This window comes from Dendrobates tinctorius, unplaced genomic scaffold (assembly GCF_039654945.1).
Source record: "Dendrobates tinctorius isolate UK_male_01 unplaced genomic scaffold, ASM3965494v1 ptg000011l, whole genome shotgun sequence".
NCBI classification, from domain to species: Eukaryota; Metazoa; Chordata; class Amphibia; order Anura; family Dendrobatidae; genus Dendrobates; species Dendrobates tinctorius.
This window is the reverse complement of record NW_027361679.1, coordinates 94,445,773-94,462,424: the sequence shown is the minus strand read 5'-3', so window position 1 is coordinate 94,462,424 and position 16,652 is coordinate 94,445,773.

The window sequence follows — 16,652 nt, the reverse complement described above, 5'->3', positions numbered from 1 at the left end:
GCTCACCACACATCTAGATACATTCCTTGAAGGGTCTAGTCACCAAAATTGGGTCACTTGTGGGGTGGTTTGCACTGTTTAGGCGCATCAGGGGCAATCCAAACACGACATGGCATCCACTAATTATCCCAGCAAATCTGAACTCAAAAAGTCAAATAGCGCTACTCCCCTTCCAAGCCCTGCCATGTGCCCAAACAGTGGTTTTTCCTCACTTATAGAGTATTGACATGCTCAGGAGAAATTGCACAACAAATTTTTGGGTACTGTTACCCTTGTAAAATTAAAAAAATGGGTCTAAAGTAATTTTTTTATAAAAAAAAAAAAAGCTAAATGTTAATTTTTTTACATTTTTCCTTTTTAAAAATTCCTGTGAAGCACCTGAAGGGTTAACAAAATTCTTGAATGTGGTTTTGAGCACCTTGATGGGTGCAGTTTATAGAATGGTGTCAATTTGGGGTATTTTCTGTATATAGACCCCTGAAAGTCACTTCAAATGTAATGTGGTCCCTAAGAAAATGGTTTTGCAAATTTTGTTGAAAAAAATGAGAAATCGCTGGTCAAATTTTAACCCTTATAACTTATACAGTTGTGGCCAAACGTATTGACACCCCTGCAATTCTGTCAGATAATACTCAGTTTCTTTGGTATTATTCTTCATTTAATTTGTCTTAAATGAAAAAACACAAAAGAAAATGAAGCAAAAAGCAAAACATTAATCATTTCACACAAAACTCCAAAAATGGGCCAGACAAAAGTATTGGCACCCTCAGCCTAATACTTGGTTGCACAACCTTTAGCCAAAATAACTGTGACCAACCGCTTCCGGTAACCATCAATGAGTTTCTTAAAATGCTCTGCTGGAATTTTAGACCATTCTTCTTTGGCAAACTGCTCCAGATCCCTGATATTTGAAGGGTGCCTTCTCCAAACTGCCATTTTTAGATCTCTCCACAGGTGTTCTATGGGATTCAGGTCTGGACTCATTGCTGGCCACCTTGGAAGTCTCCAGTGCTTTCTCTCAAATCATTTTCTAGTGCTTTTTGAAGTGTGTTTTGGGTCATTGTCCTGCTGGAAGACCCATGGCCTCTGAGGGAGACCCAGCTTTCTCACACTGGGCCCTACATTATGCTGCAAAATTTGTTGGTAGTCTTCAGACTTCATAATGCCATGCACACGGTCAAGCAGTCCAGTGCCAGAGGCAGCAAAGCAACCACAAAACATCAGGCAAACTCCGTCATGATTGACTGTAGGGACTGTGTTCTTTTCTTTGAATGCCTCTTTTTTTCCTCCTGTAAACTCTATGTTGATGCCTTTGCCCAAAAAGCTCTACTTTTGTCTCATCTGACCAGAGAACATTCTTCTAAAACGTTTTAGGCTTTTTCAGGTAAGTTTTGGCAAACTCCAGCCTGGCTTTTTTATGTCTCGGGGTAAGAAGTGGGGTCTTCCTGGGTCTCCTACCATACAGTCCCTTTTCATTCAGATGCCGACGGATAGTACGGGTTGACACTGTTGTACCCTCGGACTGCAGGGCAGCTTGAACTTGTTTGGATGTTAGTCGAGGTTCTTTATCCAACATCCGCACCATCTTGCGTTGAAATCTCTTGTCAATTTTTCTTTTCTGTCCACATCTAGGGAGGTTAGCCACAGTGCCATGGGCTTTAAACTTCTTGATGACACTGCGCACGGTAGACACAGGAACATTCAGGTCTTTGGAGATGGACTTGAAGCCTTGAGATTGCTCATGCTTCCTCACAATTTGGTTTCTCAAGTCCTCAGACAGTTCTTTGGTCTTCTTTCTTTTCTCCATGCTCAATGTGGTACACACAAGGACACAGGACAGAGGTTGAGTCAACTTTAATCAATGTCAACTGGCTTGCAATTGTGATTTAGTTATTGCCAACACCTGTTAGGTGCCACAGGTAAGTTACAGGTGCTGTTAATTACACAAATTAGAGAAGCATCACATGATTTTTCGAACAGTGCCAATACTTTTGTCCACCCTCTTTTTTATGTTTGGTGTGGAATTATATCCAATTTGGCTTTAGGACAATTCTTTTTGTGTTTTTTTCATTTAAGACAAATTAAATGAAGATAATAATACCAAAGAATTTGTGTTTGCAATCATTTTCAGGAAGAAACTGAGTATTATATGACAGAATTGCAGGGGTGTCAATACTTTTGGCCACAACTGCAATATAACTTCCTAACTAAAAAAAATATATTTCAAAATTGTGTTGATTTAAAGTAGGCATGTGGGAAATTTTGTGTCATAACTCTCTGATTTCGAGGTATAAAAATTAAAAGTTTGATAATTGCAAAAATGTTTACATTTTTGCCAAATTTCCATTTTGCGAAAGTATTCAGCCCCCCTGGAACTTTTCAACCTTTTCCCACATATCACGCTTCAAACATGAAGATACCAAATGTAAATTTTTTTGTGAAGAATCAACAAGTGGAACACAATTGTGATGTTGAATGAAATTTATTGGTTATTTTAAATTTTTGTGGAAATTCAAAAACTGGAAAGTGGGGCGTGCAATATTATTCGACCCCTTTAACTTAATACTGTGTTGCGCCAACTTTTGCTGCGATTACAGCTGCAAGTCGCTTGGGGTATGTCTCTATCAGTTTTGTACATCGAGAGACTGAAATTCTTGCCCATTCTTCCTTTGCAAACAGCTCGAGCTCAGTGAGGTTGGATGGAGATCATTTGTGAACAGTAGTTTTCAGCTCTTTCCACAGATTCTCGATTGGATTCAGGTCTGGACATTGACCTGGCCATTCTAACACCTGGATACGTTTATTTGTGAACCATTCCATTGTAGATTTTGCTTTTTGTTTGGGATCACTGTCTTGTTGGAAGACAAATCTCTGTCCCAGTCTCAGGTCTTTTGCAGACTCCCAACAGGTTTTCTTCAAGAATGGTCCTGTATTTGGCTCCATCCATCTTCCTATCAATTTTAACCATCTTCCCTGTCCCTGCTGAAGAAAAGCAGGCCCAAACCATGATGCTGCCACCACCATGTTTGACAGTGGGGATGGTGAGTTCAAGGTGATGAGCTGTGTTGCCTTTACGCCAAACATATCGTTTGGCATTGTTGCCAAAAAGTTTGATTTTGGTTTCATCTGACCAGAGCACTTTCTTCCACATGTTTGTTGTGTCTCCCAGGTGGCTTGTTGCAAACTTTAAGCGACACTTTTTATGGATATCTTTGAGAAATGGCTTTCTTCTTGCCACTCTTCCATAAAGGCCAGATTTGTGCAGTGTACGGACTGATTGTTGTCCTATGGACAGACTGTCCCACCTCAGCTGTAGATCTCTGCAGTTCATCCAGAGTGATCATGGGTCTCTTGGCTGCATCTCTGATCAGTCTTATCCTTGTTTGAGATGAAAGTTTAGAGGGATGGCTGGGTCTTCTTAGATTTGCAGTGGTATGATACTCCTTCCATTTCAATATGATCGATTGCACAGTGCTCCTTGGGATGTTAAAAGTTTTGGAAATCATTTTGTATCCAAATCTGGTTTTAAACTTTTCCACAACAGTATCACAGACCTGCCTGTTGTGTTCCTTGGTCTTCATGATGCTCTCTGTGCATCAAACAGAGCCCTGAGACTATCACAGAGCAGGTGCATTTATATGGAGACTTGATAACACACAGATGGATTATATTTATCATGAATAGTCATTTAGGACAACATTGGATCATTCAGAGATCCACAATGAACTTCTGGAATGAGTTTGCTGCACTGAAAGTAAAGGGGCCGAACAATATTGCATGCCACTTTTCAGTTTTTGAATTTCCACAAAAATTTAAAATAACCAATAAATTTCGTTCAACTTCACAATTGTGTCCCACTTGTTGTTGATTCTTCACCAAAAATTTACATTTGGTATCTTTATGTTTGAAGCATTATATGTGGGAAAAGTTCCAGTGGGCCGAATACTTCCGCAAGGCACTGTATATAGTCTTATAGATATAAGTACATGATCATTATTAAGTATATCGTGAGATTTTGACTATATTTCTATAGATTAAGCATTATAGACATCTATTGATGTTTTTTGAAGCCACAATTTTTATTCTGGAGAGACATTTATAGATTTCAAAATAATCTTCTTATTCATTTCTATGGAAAAACTAGTTGCTGTTCAAATAATCAGGCTTTTGAGTATATTTCAGGCTTCCAAAAATGTCAAGTGTTTAAAAGAAGTAACGTGTACATTCTTTAGGTGTTTTTCGCTAGGTAGATGCTCCATAAATGACAATAGAATGCCTTTTTGAACCTTTTATAAGCATCTTTGCTTAAAAAACCGTGCTAGTGTTAAATTAATTGCTAACTGGGTGTCAAAGTAATTCAGGGAAGTATCAAAAAAATGCTGAAGAAACACTAAAAAAAGTTTATAGGGGGAAGAATAAATTTGTTTGCATTTTTGCCCTTAGGCTACTTTCACATTAGCGTTTTTAGCGCTGAGCTTCGTGCGCAATAGAAACGCATCATGCATTTTGCATGCGTTTGATTTTTTTAGGCGCATGCGTTTTAACCAGTTTCTAGCCATGCTAACTCTTAAAACACATGTGATTTTAAACGCAGGCGTGCGTACGCCTGCGTTCCCATAGGCTGTAATGTGTTATTTTGGCGCATTCCGTGCGCATGCGTTTTTTTGACACAGGTTGGACGGACCAAAAATGCAACAGGCTGCGTCCGGTGCGCCTAGGCACACCCTACAAAAAACACATGCGCACGAAAACACATACAAATGCATGCAAACGCTAGACCATGCAACCCCAAGTTAAACATAGGGGCGCATGGCGCATGCGCATGGACGTGCACGATGCGCTGCGCTAAAAAACACTAATGTGAAACCAGCCTTATTGAAGCCACAACTTTAGTGGCAATACGCATGAGGTTTTTTCTTCTTCCTTTATCAATGCATCCCTCATAATATAGATTACCTTGACAGGTTTTGTCTTTTATATCAGCGGACTTGGATAATATTTATTTGGTTGTGCTGACAAATGTTTTTATATGGATTCTGTTTCTTTACATTTGTTAATTATACGCTTATTTGGATTAGGTAACTTTTTATTTCATACAATCACCCTCATTTGATATTTATTGCTCCTTATTCATTTGTATTCTGCACAGTTTAAAACATAGCAAATGTTACAAACATTAACAGAATTGCTGTTTTTCTTCATTCTGTGTTTGAAAAATCTGAATAAAAAGCAATAAAAAAAATTAAGTACCCAAAATGGTGCCAAAAACATCTGCAACTCGTCCCGTAAAAAATAAGCCTTAATACAGCTCTATTTGATAAAAAATAAAAAAGTTACAGCTCTCAGAATATGGCGATGAAAAAGCCTACTTTTTATATAAAAAAGTAGTTTTACTGTGTGATAGCAGCAAAACCTAAAAGAAAATTATATAAATCTGGTATAGCTGTAATCACATCAACTCGAAGAATATAGGCGCAAATATAATAATAACTATTCTTGTTCTGCTGCCTGTTTGTTCATTTTACCTCCCAAAAATCGGAATAAGGCTCGTCTGACCTTTATCCTTCTCTCTCCACTGAGTGCTTATGTCAGGGTTTCCGTGTAAATTCTCCAAAACCGCGATTCAGAAAAAAACCCAAATGGAACCACTCAATTATGATGCAGATGGAGTCACTCTGGACTGGTCTCTGTTCCAGCACTATCCCATCATTTCCGGCACCTATTTAGGGCCCAATTGAGAAAGACTACAGATCTCCTTGATAAAGCGTCCGTTTAGCGCCGTGAAACACGCGTCGGGGGTCACTGCCAGACGTTCCCTCCTCCCCCCTCATCCTCTGGTAAGATCTTGAACCATTAATTACCCTTGTCTCTTATTGGTGATTTCCCTCCTTAATGTTTTAATCCTCTACACCCCTAGGACGCTTAGGTTTCCCTTTACTGTTTTGAGCTGTGCTCAGGGAATGCTTTTGGAGCAATTTGAGCCACATGGCTATTAACCTTTTGTGGGGTGGCACCATACTTTTGGGCTTTCACTCTTTATGTATCATGTTTGGAATATATATATGAGGATAATATTTCCATCTTGGGTGGATGAGGTGCTCTTCGGGTGTGTGTTCATCTGCTTAATATTCACACTTTAATATGACTTTGTGCACTTTTCATAATTTATTCAAAAATAAAAATTATTGATTTTTTGTAATCATCGTTTGGCTCCTTCTTTTCTCTGGTTTTGCAACTGACTATTGGAGCTGATGTGCTTACGCCGTGGGTGAACAAATTGTTTTGATATCACCATTGGCAATTTACATGGGACTCATGTTAATATAGATCTGTGCACACCTAAAAAGATGGAAACCACCAGAGCAGGCATCAAATGGAGTACGAAGTGTCTCCATCTGCCTCATGGTGGGTGGTTCCATTAGGGGTTTCGTCTGTATTGCATTTTTGTGGGATTTACACCAAAACCCTGATGTAAGTGCTCAGCGTAGAATGCAAGGATGTGATCCAAGCTTTATACCGAAAGCGATCGAAAAATATTATGTACCCCAAAATTTTACCAATAAAACCCCCAATTGATCCCATACAAAACCAGCCCCCACTCAGGTCTGTCATCTGTGACTAGAACTATATGGAGTTCCCACGTTACTGGTAGAACAAAGACTCTGGAAAAGCAACATGGCTCCTGTCCCATCAAATAAAATCCAGTGAATTTTGCGCTCAAACTGTAAATTCAAATGCCCTCTCCTTCTGATCCCAGGCATTATTGTGAGCAGGTACTTAACAATTTATGGCTGCATATCGCCAAAAGCTCAAGCTGGGCACAATGTATGGGGCGCTACAATATATGGGGATTCTGTGCTGTATGGGGACACAACGTATGGATACTAGATTGGCAGATTTGCAATTCTCCCAAAAAAAAAGCCTGGCGTGGATGTTACAAAATATTCTCTGCAGTCACAGATGAATTCATTGAAAGATGCAGTTTCTACAATGGGGTCACTGTTGTTTTCTTTTCTGCTGTTCTGACACCTTTGCAAATGTTTTCACAAACTATTCTAGAAAAATCTGTGCTCCAAAAGCCAAATAGGGCTCCTTCCTTCTCAGTTCTGCCATGTGGCCTAACAGTAATCTCTAACAATATACGGGGCACCACCGCATTCGGGAGAAATTGCGCAATAAATTGTGTGGTCTAGTTTGACCTATAAACCCTTGTGTACCTGACAAATTTGCAGCAAATACATTAAATTACATTTTTACCACTAAAATCTCATATTTCCACATCTCAATGTTCTAAAACTCTGTGAGGCACCTATGGGTTCAAAATACGAATTACACCCCAAGATGAATTCCTTCAGGGGTCCACTTTCCAAAACGAGGTCATCTGTGGGGATTTTCTGCTGTTATCACATGTCAGTGGCTCTTCAAATGCAACATGGCATTCACAATCTATCCCAGGCAAATAGCACTCTTTCCTTTCCTAGCCTTGCCCTGTGCCCAAGCAGAAGTTTTTGACCACATACTGTATGGGGTTCGTCGCGTTCGGGACAAATTGTGCAACAAGTTATTGGATCCATTTTCTCCTATTATCCATTGTGAAAATTACAAAATTGGGGCTAAAACAACATTTAAAAAATAAAAATGAAAATTTTCAGTATGATGGCCTATCCTTATCCAATTTTGTGTAGAACCTGTCAGGTTAAAATGCCTATTATACCCCTGGATAAAATTCTTGAAGGGTGTAGTTTACAAAATGGGTCAATTTGTGGGTTTTTTCCACTATTTAAGCACATCAACGGCTCTCCCAACGAGACATGATGCCAGCAGACCATTCCATCAAAGTCTGCGTCTCGAAACGTCACTTCTTCCTTTCCCACACCCTGCCGTGTGACCAAACAGTAGTTTTCCTCAACATATGGAGTATCAGCATACTCAGAAGAAATTGAATAACAAATTTTGGCATCCATTTTCTCCTATTACCCTTGTGAACACAAAAAATGGGGCTAAAAGTACATTTTTGTGTGTAAAATGTGATTTTTTTATTTTCACAGCTCTACAATATAAACTTCTGTGAAGCACCTGGGAATTCAATTTGCCTACCACAGATCTAAATACATTCCTTGAGGGGTCTAGTTTTCAAAATGGGGTCACTTATGGGAGGTTTCCACTATTTAGGCACATCAGGGGCTCTACAAACACAACATGACGTACGCTCTTGATTTCAGCCTTTTTTTGCGTTGAAATAGTAAACCGGTGCTCCTTTCCTTCTGAGACCGGAAGTGCAGCCAAATAGTAGCATTCCCCTACATATGGGGTATTGGCATTCTCAGGATAAATTGCACAACAAATCTTGTGGTGTTTTTTTTCTCCTGTTACCTTTGTGAAAATAACAAATTTGGGGCTAAAGTAAAATTAGCTCCAAATTTAATTCCTGTGAAGTACCTGAAGAATTAATTTCTTGAATGTGCTTTTGAGTACTTTGAATGGTGCACTTTTCAGAATGGTGTCTCTTTTTGGTATTTTCTGTCATATAGGCCCCACAAAGTCACTTCAAATGTAATGTGGTCCCTAAAAAAATGGTTTTCTAAATTTTGCTGGAAAAATGAGAAATTGCGGAACAACTTTTAACCCTTCTAACTTCCTAACAAAAGAAACATGTTGAAAAAAAATGCAGATGTAAAGTAGACATGTGGGGAATGTTATTTTTTAACTATTTTGTGTAACATATCTTTCGAATTTAAGGGCATAAGAAATAAAAGTTTGAAAATTGCAACATTTTTGAAATTTTCACCAAATTTCTGATATTTTTACAAATAAATGCAAGTCATATCGATGAAATTTTACCACTATTATGAAGTACAATATGTCATGAAAAAAACCAGTCTCAGAATCAGTGAAATCCGTTGTAACGTTCCAGAGTTATTACCACATAAAGTGACACTGGTCAGATTTAAAAAATTAAGGTCAAAATTGGCCCGATCACTAAGGAGTTAAAACATTAACAAAATACAGGAAATGTTACTAACATTAAGTGGTTTTCCATTACTTGGACAACCCCTTCTCAATCACTTCATTCACCTTTGTAAAACAATGCAGCTATACTCAACTCAGGTGTTGGCGCCCTTCCAGTGATGTGCCTGCTCTCCCAAAGCTTGCATGACATTATTTCACATGAGCCCTGCAGCCAATTAGCGGCTGCTTCACTCTCACCTCCTTCAGACAAAGCTGACATCCAGAGGAAGTCAAAGAGCAGAAGCATTTCTCACTTTTTCCAGATTACAGTTTGGTCCAAAGGAATCATAGAAAGGTAGCGTTAGAAGGGACCTCCCGGGTCATCTGGTCCAGTCCTCTGCTCAATGCAGGATTCAATAAACCATCCCAGACAGATGTCTGTCCAGCCTCTGTTTGAAGACTTCCATTGAAGGAGAACTTGCCACCTCGCCAGCCTGTTCCACTCTTTGATCACTGTCAAAAAGTTTTTTCTAATATCTAATTTTTATTTTTCTCCCTTTCCGTTACATCCCATTGTTTCTAAATTTTCTCTATGCAAATGAGAATGAAGCCGATCCCTCTAGTGTGACAGTCCTTGAGATATTTGTAGACAGCTATTATGTCTCCTCTCAGTCTTCTCTTTTGCAAGGTAAACATTCCCAAATCCTCTAACCATTGCTCATAGGACATTGTTTGCAGACCTGTCACCATTCTGGTCGCTTTTTTCTGAACTTGCTTCAGTTTGTTTCTGTCTATTTTAAAATGTGGTGACCAAAACAGGACAGAGTATTCCAGATGAGATCTGACCAAAGAGGAATACAGGGGGATAATTACTTCATGTGATCGATACTGTATGCTTCTGATAATGCAGCCCAGAATTGTTTGCATTGTTTGCTGCTGCATCAAACTGTTGACTCATGTTCAGTCTGTGATCTATTAGTATGCCCGTTATTTTCACATGTGCTGTTGCTTAGCCCTAGTCCTCCAATTCTGTATAAGCTTTTTCATTTTTCTTTCCCAGATGTAGGACTTTGCATTTCTCTCTGTTAAAAAACATTCAGTTTGTTTAGATCTTTTTAAATCATCTTTCTCTCTTCTCTATTATTATCTATCCCTCCTAACTTTGTGTCATCGGCAAATTTAATCAGTTAACCCTCAATTCCTTCACCTAAATCATTAATAAAGACGTTGAACAACACAGGGCCCAGGGCAAAACCCTGTGGTACCCCACTTGAGACATTCTTCCAACTGGATGTGCAACCATTTATGACCACTCTTTGGGTCCAATCACGAAGCCAAAATGAAAAGGAAATCCATTGAAGGGCGAAGGTTCATGATCATGAATAAGATGCAAGTTGAAATGCGTTGATCTTGTTTTATAAGTGTAATACAGTACACTGTATTAGCTAAATTATTTTATCTGTTTGGAATAAAAATTTTATTTTTTTAGCAACCTTCGCTGGATTTCCTTTTGGATTCTCTGTTGTGGCTGCCTCACCCTTATCACTGTGAGGTGTTGGTTTGCAACTGGAAAGATATACACTTGTGCTGGTAAGCTGACTTTTTCTATATTTTTCCTGCAATGATCACTAATGTTATGATTCCACCTAACAGTTGCCTTGTCCATTCCATAGTTAGTCATTTTTTCAATAAGGATGGTATGAGATAATTTGTCAAATGCTTTGCTGAAGTCAAGATGTACTAAATTTACTGATCCACCCAGTCAGTGATTCTGTCATAGAAGGAAATTAAGTTAATCTAACACGACGTATTAGTTACAAACCCAAGCTGACTCTGGGTAATCACTTCATTCTTATCCAGGTAGTTACATACATGTTGTTTAATAACACATGTGACATGCACAAATGTGAACAGGTCGGTCGGACAGTGTTCACACCACCCACTGACTGAAACACAAAAAGAAAACACAGAATGACAAACGTGCAAAAATACTCTGTAGTAAAAAAATATAACAGTAGTCAGCTAGTGCTGGTAAAAAGATGATAACAAATACAGGGTATTTAGTCGATACGTTTTTTGCAAAAAATGTACACCAATCCACTCCACCTCGTCACGGTAACCCTTAACGGAGCAGTCCCTATCTAATGTATTTAAAACCTGAACATGTGAACAGTACCTAAATGAGCAGGATTCAGACAGGCGCTTCCTGATGTGGGCACGTGGTGTAAGATGGCTCTTTAGTGCATGCCACACAAGAGAGGGGTGGGAATCTCCCAAACCATGCATAAGCAAGGAAATAATGGATTCAAAACACATGTGACATGCTCAAATGTGAACAGGTCGGTCGGACAGTGGTCACACCACCCACTGACTGAAACACAAAAAAAGACACAGAATGACAAACGTGCAAAAATACTCTGTAGTAAAAAATATGACCGACCTGTTCACATTTGTGCATGTCACATGTGTTTTTAATCCATTATTTCCTTGCTTATGCATGGTTTGGGAGATTCCCACCCCTCTCTTGTGTGACATGCACATAAAGAGCCATCTTACACCACGTGCCCACATCAGGAAGCACCTGTCTGAATCCTGCTCATTTAGGTACTGTTCACATGTTCAGGTTTTAAATACATTAGATAGGGACTGCTCCGTTAAGGCTTACTGTGACGAGGTGGAGTGGCTTGGTATACATTTTTTGCAAAAAACGTATCGACTAAATGCCCTGTATTTGTTATCATCATTTTATCAGCACTAGCTGACTACTGTTATATTTTTTACTACAGAGTATTTTTGCACATTTGTCATTCTGTGTTTTCTTTTTGTGTTTCAGTCAGTGGGTGGTGTGAACACTGTCCGACCGACCTGTTCACATTTGTGCATGTCACATGTGTTTTTAATCCATTATTTCCTTGCTTATGCATGGTTTGGGAGATTCCAACCTCTCTCTTGTGTGGCATGCACATAAAGAGCCATCTTACACCACGTGCCCACATCAGGAAGCGCCTGTCAGAATCCTGCTCATTTAGGTACTGTTCACATGTTCTGGCTTTAAATGCATTAGATAGGGACTGCTCCGTTAAGGGTTACTGTGACGAGGTGGAGTGGCTTGGTATACATTTTTTGCAAAAAACATATCGACTAAATACCCTGTATTTGTTATCATCTTTTTACCAGCACTAGCTGACTACTGTTATTTTTTTAACTACAGAGTATTTTTGCACGTTTGTCATTCTGTGTTTTTTTTGTGTTTCATGTTGTTTAATAATTTGTTCAAAGATCTTTACTGGTACAGAAGTCAGACTCACCAGCCTATAGTTCCCTGGGTCCAACTTCTTTCCCTATTTGAAAATAGTGACAACATTTGCTCTTCTCCAGTCTTCTGGGACTTCTGTTCTCCAAGAATTTTCAAAGATTATGGAGAGTGGTTCAATAATTTCCTCTGCTATCTCCTTCAGTACCCTAGGATGTAATTCATCTGGACCAGGAGATTTAAATTCATGTAAATTAGCTAAGTGTTCCATCACCATCTCTCTGTTTAAAGATAATGTGGATTATTCTATTCCTCCGATAGCACCATGAAGATCAGTTGGAGGTTTCGTCTGTATTGCATTTTTGTGGGATTTACACTGAAACCCTGATGTAAGTGCTCAGCGTAGAATGCAAGAATGTGATCCAAGCTTTATACCAAAAGCGATCGAAAAATATTATGTACCCCAAAATGTTACCAATAAAACCCCCAATTGATCCCGCACAAAACCAGCCCCCACTCAATGGGTTGACATGGTAGAAGGAGGCCTGCTGAAGGCCACTATTTAAACCACGCTAGTGCTCATTTTAAACCAACTCCCACTGATCGCTCAAAAACAACTAAAAAAGAGTAAAAAAGAGTAGAGAACAACTTGAGTAATGTATACTACAGAACAATAGCACTGCAATATGTAGAACAAGTGACCAAACAGTTACAGGTTTAAATCCCCCAAGGTGACTGAAGGATTAAAAGTAAAAAAATGAATTAAAAATAAATAAATGTTTACATTTTTACATCACTCCTCTCCTTTAAAACCCTTCCCCAGTTGTTCAAACATAAAAAATAAACAAACTTTCTAAACATATAAAGATAAAATGATTAAAACTGTATGGCAAATGACAAAAAAATAAAAAATCAAGATGCCAGAATTGCCCTGTACTTCACCCCTCCAAAAAAATGCAATAAAAAGTGATCAGAACATTGTATGTTCCCCAAAATGGTAACAATAATAGCATCAGCTTTGCAGGCTAAAAACTCGATTGGCAGAAAATTAAAAAAAAATTAAGAAGTTTCAAAATATGGCATCACAAACCAAATTTAATTTATTTAACTACTAAAATAAAAGAAAAACTTTATAAATTTGGGATTGCTACAAATGTACTGACCTGCAGAATCATAATGCCAAGTCATTTTTGGAGGATAAATAATACCATAAGAACAACCCTCCACAAAAAAATAATTTTAAAAAAATCGCTAAATAAATTAGTAAAAAAAAAAAAAAATAAAATAAAAGTACACATATTTGGTATCGCCGCGTCCGTAGCGACCCGCCCTATAAAACTGTCCCATTAGTTAACCCCTTTAGCGAACCCCTTAAAAAATAAAAATGAAAAACGAAGCAAAAAATAATGATTTATTATCATACCACCGAACAAAAAGTGCAATAATGTGCGATCAAAAAGACGCATATAAAGATCCATGGTACCGCTGAAAACGTCATCTTGTCCCGCAAAAAACGAGCCGCCATACAGTGTCATCCGCAAAAAAATAAAAAGTTATAGCTCGCAGAATAAAGCGATACAAAAATAATTATTTTTTATATAAAATGGTTTTCATTGCAAAAAACCTACAAAACATAAAAAAACGACCTAAATGAGGTAACACTGTAACCGTACTGACCTGAAGAATAAAACCGCTTTATCAATTTTATCGCAGGCGGAACGGCGTAAACGCACCACCCATAAGAAATTCATGAAACGCTTGTTTTTGTTCATTCTGCGTCCCAAAAATCGGAATAAAAAGCGATCAAAAAATGTCATGTGCCCGAAAATGGTACCAATGAAAACGTCAACTCGTCCCGCAAAAAATAAGACCGCACATGACTCGGTGGGTCAAAATACGGAAAAATTATAGCTCACAATATGTGGTGATGCAAAAACTATTTTTACAATAAAAAGCGTCTTTTAGCGTCTGACAGCCGCCAAACATAAAAACCCGCCATAAATAGTAAATCAAACCCCCCCCGTTATCACCCCCTTAGTTAGGGAAAAATAATAAAACTAAAAGAAAATGTATTTATTTCCATTTTCCCATTAGGGTTAGGGCTAGGGTTAGGGCTAGGGTTAGGGCTCAGGTTAGGGTTAGGAGTGTGTTAGGGTTAGGGTTGGAGTTATAATTGGGGGGTTTCCACTGTTTGGGCACATCAGGTGCTCTCCAAAGGCAACATGGCGTCTGATCTCAATTCCAGCCAATTCTGCGTTGAAAAAGTCAAATGGTGCTCCTTCCCTTCCAAGCTCTGCCATGCGCCCAAACAGTGTTTTACCCCCACATATGGGGTATCAGCCTACTCAGGACAAATTACAAAACAACTTTTGGGGTCCAATTTCTCCTGTTACCCTTAGGAAAATAAAAAATTGGGGGCAAAAATATCATTTTTGCGGAAAAAAATGATTTTTTTATTTTCACGCCCAGGCGTTATAAACTTCTGTGAAGCACTTGGGGGTTCAAAGTGCTCACCACACATCTAGATAAGTTCCGTGGGGGGTCTAGTTTCCAAAATGGGGTCACTTGTGGGGAGTTTCAATAGTTTAGGTACATCAGGGGCTCTCCAAACGCACATGACACCCGCAGACCAATCCATCAAAGTCTGCATTCCAAAACGTCACTACTTCCCTTCCGAGCCCTGACGTGTGCCCATACAGTAGTTTTCTCCCAAATATGAGGTATCAGCGTACTCAGGACAAATTGGACAACGACTTTTGGGGTCCAATTTCTCCTGTTAACCTTGGGAAAATAAAACAAATGGGGACTAAAAGATGATGTTTGTTGAAAAAATACGATATTTTTATTTTCACGCCCGGTCGTTATAAACTTCTGTGAAGCACTGGGGGTTCAAAGTGCTCACCACACATCTAGATAAGTTCTTTAGGGGGTCTAGTTTCCAAAATGGGGTCACTTGTGGGGGGTTTCCACTGTTTAGGTACATCAGGGGCTCTCCAAAAGCAACAAGACACCCGCAGACCATGCCATCAAAGTCTGCATTCCAAAACATCACTACTTCCCTTCCGAGCCCCGACGTGTGCCCATACAGTAGTTTTCTCCCACATATGGGGTTTCAGCGTACTCAGGACAAATTGGACAACAACTTTTGGGGTCCAATTTCTCCTGTTACCCTTGGGAAAATAAAAAAAATGGGGACTAAAAGATGATGTTTGTGGAAAAAATACGATTTTTTTATTTTTATGCCCGGGCGTTATAAACTTCTGTGAAGCACTGGGGGGTTCAAAGTGCTCACCACACATCTAGATAAGTTCCTTGGGGGGTCTAGTTTCCAAAATGGTGTCATTTGTGGGGGGTTTCTACTGTTTTGGTACATCAGGGGCTTTCCAAACGCGACATGGTGTCCGATCTCAATTCCAGCCAAAAACGTCAAATGGTGCTGCTTCCCTTCCGAGCTCTGCCATGCGCCCAAATAGTGGTTTACCCCCACATGTGGGGTATCAGCGCACTCAGGATAAATTGCACAATATCTTTTAGGGTCCTGTTACTCTTGGAAAAATAAGAATTGAGGATGAAAAGATCATTTTTGTGGAAAAAATATGATTTTTTAATTGTACGGCTGTATGTTATAAACTTCTGTGAAGCCCTTGGGGGTTCAAAGTTTTCACCACACATCTAGATAAGTTCCTTGGGGGGTCTAGATTCCATAATGTCATTTGTGGGGGGTTTCCACTGTTTTGGTACATCAGGGGTTTTCCAATCGCGACATGGTGTCCGATCCCAATTCTAGCCAAAAACGTCAAATGGCGCTGCTTCCCTTCCGAGCTCTGCTATGCGCCCAAATAGTCATTTACACCCACATATGGGGTATCAGCGTAGACAATAACTTTTAGGGTCCTGTTACCCTTGGAAAAATAAAAATTGGGGGTGAAAAGATCATTTTTGTGGAAAAAATATGATTTTTTAATTGTACCGCTGTACGTTATAAACTTCTGTGAAGCCCTTGTGGGTTCAAAGTTCTCACCACATATCTAGATAAGTTCCTTGGGGGGTCTAGTTTCCAAAATGGGGTCACTTGTAGGGGGTTTCCACTGTTTAGGTACATCAGGGACTCTCCAAACGCGACATGGCGTCCGATCTGAATTCCAGCCAATTTTGCATTGAAAAAGTCAAACGGTGCTACTTCCCTACTGAAGTCTGCCATGCGCCTAAACAGTGGTTCCCCCCCACATATCAGGTATCAGCGTACTCAGGACAAATTGCACAATAACTTTTGCAGTCCAATTTCTCCTGTTACCCTTGGTAAAATAAAGAAAATTGAACCTGAAGTATTTTTTTTGTGAAAAAAAGTTAAATGTTCATTTTTTTTTTAAATATTCAAAAAATTCCTGTGACGCACCTAAAGGGTTAATAAACTTCTTGAATGTGGTTTTAAGCACCTTAAGGGGTGCAG